The sequence below is a fragment of the Elephantulus edwardii genome, unplaced genomic scaffold, assembly GCF_000299155.1.
Source record: "Elephantulus edwardii isolate Elephantulus edwardi_28Jun2011 unplaced genomic scaffold, EleEdw1.0 scaffold00178, whole genome shotgun sequence".
In the NCBI taxonomy this organism is placed as follows: Eukaryota; Metazoa; Chordata; class Mammalia; order Macroscelidea; family Macroscelididae; genus Elephantulus; species Elephantulus edwardii.
This window is the reverse complement of record NW_006399928.1, coordinates 3,062,483-3,068,334: the sequence shown is the minus strand read 5'-3', so window position 1 is coordinate 3,068,334 and position 5,852 is coordinate 3,062,483. Positions and strand designations below refer to the sequence as shown.

Below are 5,852 nucleotides of genomic sequence, written 5' to 3'. Positions count from 1 at the left end.
AATTAAAAGACATATTGCAATGGGAAAGTCTGCTGTTAAGGACCTCTCCAAAGTACTGAAGAGCAATGGTGTCTCTCTGGAGACTAAGGTGCGTCTGATACAGGCCATGGTCTTTGCAATTATTTGTTATGCATCAGGAAGTTGGACAATGACTAAGGAGGATAGAAGGAGAATTGATGTGGTGCTGGAGAACAGTATTGAGGGTATCATGGACTGCTAGGAAAAGAAACAGATTGATCCTGGAAAGGGTCAAACTGGGTGGCTCCTTGGAGGCAAGAATTCTGAGGCTCCGGCTAACATACTTTGGTTATGTTGTAAGGAGGGACCGGTCCTTGGAGAGGGACATCATGCTTGAGGGACAGCGCAGGAGGGGAAGGCCCTCTATGAGGTGGATTGATTCAGTGACTGGGGCAATTGGGATGGGTGTATCGGAGATGGTGCGATTGGCACAGGACAGAGCGGAGTTTAGAGCTGTTGTACATAGGGTCGCTATGAGTCGCAAGCGACTCAACAGCACATAACAACAACAACAACAACAGCAACAACAACATTTCTAGTGCTGCTCTTGCTGTGATATCTGATATCCTCCATTCTTAAAGTCCTCTGTTAGATTAGTAAGTCTCTAGAAAAACACATTTTCCTCTATGTCATGTCTCTAGCCAAGAATCCAACAATCCAGTATATTGATTCATGGTCCAGACAAAACATCCTTGTCTAAAATCCTATCTTTATAGGCAACATTTTATTTTCTTTTTTATTCTATAGTGCTAACCATTTTGGCTGTGGTTTGTTTTTGGTTGGTGGTTTTTTAAAAGAAGCCAGTACCTGGCTCCCCAAGTTCTTCATAGTCTCTGAAGATCTTATGGACTTCCTTTGGTGAGACCAGTCAATACAATTGTTAGAATAAGAGTTATAGGAAGATAGAGATGGATAGCATTTGATAGATAATCCCCAGCTCTGTTAAATTTTTTTTCATCCAACAGAAGCCATAACTTTATTAATGAATGATAGAAACAGTACAAATTTCAAACCAAACTGCAGTTACTCTTTTGAAACACCAAAAAAAATCCTCATTTTCCCAGATGGCTACATTGTTAATTCCATAATAGCATTTACAATCTCATTACTGTTGTTCTTCAGGGCTCTGACCACCTTTGCTCTCGACACATTTGCTTGTGACATGACTAACTCTATATCCTTAACTTCAACACCTGTTTAATCAACCTCTTCCTCTTCACTCTCCTCTTGAACAGTTGGAGTTTGTGTGTTTTCTTGAATGTTTGAAACAGCTTCACCCTGAACTTTGAATTTCTCAGCAGCTGCTAGCTGTGTAAGTCCTCAATCTTGGCTTCACCAAAAACTATGTAGGTATCTGAAGCCGGGCTTTTATAAACATCTGGTTTTGTGATGACAAAGAGGATATTCTTAGATTTCCGGATAGTGACTCTAGTAACCCTTGTGACTTGTCGAAGTCCCAGGTTGGACATTGCCTTCCTAGCCTTCTTTTCACTCCGACTTTGTTTTGCTTTACTGACTGGTTCTTCATCGATTTCAGCGGCTGCTGCCAGCTGTGCTTGTTCTGAGGTTGCCTGTGTGGAATCCTGTTCCTCAAGCTCTGGTACTGATTCATCACTGTCGGATTCTGTTCCTGACCCTGTCTCAGCCTGGGGCTGTGGCAACTCCTGCTCTGTAGCAGGGACGGTTTCTGTGGCTTCACCAGGCATTTTGTACAGGGAACGCAGAACCAAGATGGCGGCAGAAAGAGAGCAAGCGACAGCGTCAGCTCTGTTAAATTTTAATGAAAATGTTGTTGTTGTTGTTATGTGCTGTCGAGTCATTTGCGACTCATAGCGACCCTATGTACAACAGCCCTAAACCGTGCTCTATCCTGTGCCAATCTCATTGCCTCTGACACACCCATCCCGATTACCCCAGTCACTGAATCAATCCACCTCATAGGGGGTCTTCCCCTCCTGCGCTGTCCCTCCACTCTGCCCAGCATGATGTCCCTCTCCAAAGACCTCTCTCTCCTTACAACTTGTCCAAAGTATGTCAGACGAAGCCCCAGAATCCTTGCCTCCAAGGAGCCACCCGGTTTAACCCTCTCTAGGATGAATCTGTTTTCTTGGCAGTCCATGGTACATTCAACACTCTTCTCCAGCACCACAGCTCAAAGGCGTCAACACATGATTAAAAAATAGTCATCTACATACTTAAAGCTGTGTCCTTAATCAGGGAGCGACTATTATTTACTCATTATTCCAACCATATAGTGTCAAGAACCTGCACTGCAAACTCAAAGGCACAGAGTTTGAGGCCATGAGCTGCTCTGTGGGAAAAGAATGGGCAATCTCCTCCCCTGCGATTTACTGCCTCTGAAAATTTGCTGGAAGGTCAGCTATGGGTCGGTTCTGACTCTATGGTATTCAACAACAATGACATAATTAATGATTATCATTTAGACCCAAAGACTCTACAGTCTAATAAAGGGAGAGATTAGGCTTACTTTTTTAAAAAAAAATTATTATTAAATATGGAAGAAAGTATTATAAAAGAAAGAGGGGTGAAATGCTGTAATATTTTAAAGGAGAGGATTTTGGACTGCTTTTTGGACAAAGTTGAGCTGGCCTTTAAACATATAGGATCTGGGCCTAAAGGACCTCGTAGGAAGAAGAAATAGTATGCAGTCTTTTTGTTTAAGAAATAATGAATGGTTCTGTTTATCTGTAGCATAGAGTCCTCGGAGTAGTGGGAAATGGGTTGAAAAGGTAAAATAAAACCAGATTATGGAGAATCTTGAATATCTGGCAGAGGAGTTTGGATTTTAAAATGTAAGCCAAAGAAAGAATCTGAGCTGAGAAGTAGAGTAAAAAATAATTTTGAGAAACAAGTAAATTAAATTTGAGAAGGTCATTATGTTTCATTTTTCACACTTATGAAATCCTATACTTTTTAAAGGGAATTCTGGTGGCCTAGTGCAAGAAGCTGTACTGCAATTCCAAAGGTACTTGGTTCGAGGCCACCAGCTGCTCCGTGGATGGCCAGTTTCCTCCCATGGATTTAACTGCCTCTGAAAACCTGCTAGAGGGTCAGCTATGACTCTACAGTACTTTTTAAGGAGCACTGGTGGCACAGTGGTTTAGCACTTGGCAGTTAGGATCCCTCCATCTGCTCTATAGGAGAAAGATATAGTAATCTGCACCCATAAAGATTACAGCCTTGGAAACTCTAATAGTGTGTTGTCAGCAGAACTGGGAAGAGAGTCCAATCTTCACTCCTTGCAGGAAACAGGGCTTTATCCCTAAGGATATGCTTATGTTTAGCATAAGGGTATGTGTATCTTTAATGTTTCCACATTGTTCAATATCTTCTTGTCAAGAAGTTGTACCTCCTCTACGAAGGATATAAGCTGATGAAACTTTAGTCTCAACAATGTGATGTCAAATCTTAGTACTCTTTGCACTTATGAATGCATTTCCTTAAATGCAGCTCTTTTGAGAACTCCCTTTTGTTACACTGCCTTCTACCAAATGAGAAAATGTGGAAAGAAACTATAAAGCATTGTAAACATCTAAGAGCTTACAATCTCTAATATAGTTCACACCACACAATGATCAGTTAGTTATCATTCTCAACCTTAATTACAGCAGTATTTCCTGTAGTTTTTCAACAGAATTTGCCAGTAAGATCACCTGTGTCATAAATATCCTTTTTAAGCACCCATCTACCCCTTCAAGAGCCTCTATGGATGATGATAGCTGCCTTGTTTTGCCACCTGAGGTCTAATACTGGGTCTATTACAATTTCCTTTTTCCTTGACGCTTTCTGGGAACATTGGTAGGTGTCTGGCCAATTTTTTTATCAATATTACTAAATTTTTCTGCTAAATGGGCTCCTACTTTTTTTTTCCAAAACAGACATATTTGCTGTAGACATATCCCATCTTGTGTATGTACCTTTCGGGAAGATGTCAGTATTTTTTCACCAAGGCTGGGAGGCTCCTGAGTCTGTGCTATTTATGCAGCATTTTGGTGGTTGTGGTATAGACGAACATCTAGCTTCTGCAAGGCATGTTACCACCAAAAATGTCTGCAACCATTCAGAAGAACTCCAGACTCATGAAGCTGGTCATCACTTAAGAAGAGAGCCTTTTGGTCCCAAAGGTTTGGGGCATTTTTCCTCGTTGCTGTGAACCCACCCTCCCATCTCAACTACTTCAAGAAGGTTTCTGAGCCATGGTTCATTGCAACTATCGTTTATTAAAAAATATATGTCTCCTTGGAAGGAACACTGATAAATCAACTAGTGTCATGCTTACTTTTTAATCTTTTTCTTCCCTGGGAAAAGAGGACTGAACATCATTCAGAATATATCACTCATTTAACATGCTAGAAATCAGCACTCCTTGATCACCTATCCTCACCTTTATCAGTGATGACTTTTTTCCTCTTTGCTTTCAACTGAGTGTACTGCCCAGGTAAAGTGCCTGCCAACTCTGTATACTTTTCTGGGCCCTACAATTTAGAGTTACTTCAGTACGTTGGTAAGATAATTGTTAACATATGTATTAAACGTGGCTGACAGTGTTTAAGCATCTTCCACAAGTTGTTTGCACTGATCATAGCATAGAGGGCCAGTAAACAACTGCCGCAACTCTAGAGCCAAGAGTTTCTATTTACTTCTCGCCTGTGTCATCCTTCCAGCATGGATGGGGAAGGAGGCAAACTGGCTTTAAAGGAGCATAGTTGGGTGAAGTAGAGCCTAAACCACACCAGCTGCAGCTAGAGGAAAATCTCCCCTGATCACAGCTCACAGCCGTCAGACTCTAGAAAAAGCAACAAGGTTTTATATCTCACCAGTAAGTGAATCTTAGCCCTACAGCTCAAATTTACAGCACTAAAATCTTTGTTCTTGAAGAAACAGTAAACAACCAGATGTTGGTAAGGAGGCCAACGTAGGGCATATTAAACAGTTGCAAAAAAAAGGTGGAGGGGGAGTGCCTAAAACAAACTACTAATTGGGGGCTGACCAAACTTATTGCTATTCCATTAGCTCAGCATAAAACTGGAAAGAAAATTACTCCCTCTTCCTGTCAGTGGACCCTAAGAAGGAACCTCAGCTGAGACCTTCATGTTCTTGGCAGGTAATGCTCCTCCTCTCACTCCTTCTCCTGATCAGAAGGCCAAGGCTCAATCACCTACTGTATCACAGAGCTGGCACTTTCAGAACTTTATCAACTTTTAGAACATTGTCAAATTGGATTATGCACATTCACTTAAATAGTAAAAGTAAAATTTAGAATAATGAAAAGACTGACACAGTAGCACAACATGGTTTTGGTTTAACAGCAGCATAAAATTGAAAAGGAAATCTCTCATGCAGACACATCAGGTGGCATAAAATAACTGGCGATTTTATATGAAGCATCATTAGCCATTCTCTCTGTCCATATGAAGGACTGACTGCAGCTCAAGGGCAGCAGCTACTTTAGGGTCAGGTCTCCAGCCCTCTTTCTCTCTAGGCAAAAGCCCTTTCTCTCAAGTCCCTTTTCTGACTCCTTTGTACAGAAAATCTTAGCTTTTAAGAGAATGACCAAATGCAAGTGCTCTTAGGACAGAATTTAATACTATTTTCAATCCCTTCCCAACTAGTTGGGATATAAGATGCCTTCTGACTGGAATATGAAAATTAAAACATTTCTCTAATAACATAGTATCATTGATGAAGTCTCCATAAATTTTCTAGTTCAGATGTGTGTGAATATATATTATAGTTGCAGGATTATGTATGTAATAATATGTGCTTTTGTTATCTGTAATTCTTGAGTAGCTTCCAGTGTCTTCCTTTGCCTT

At 40.9% G+C, this 5,852-nt stretch overlaps 1 pseudogene; it reads right to left on the bottom strand.

Moving 5' to 3' along the window:
* Positions 1 to 1,086: 1,086 nt before the first annotated feature.
* Positions 1,087 to 1,724, bottom strand: LOC102873704 (annotated as a pseudogene).
* Positions 1,725 to 5,852: the final 4,128 nt, after the last annotated feature.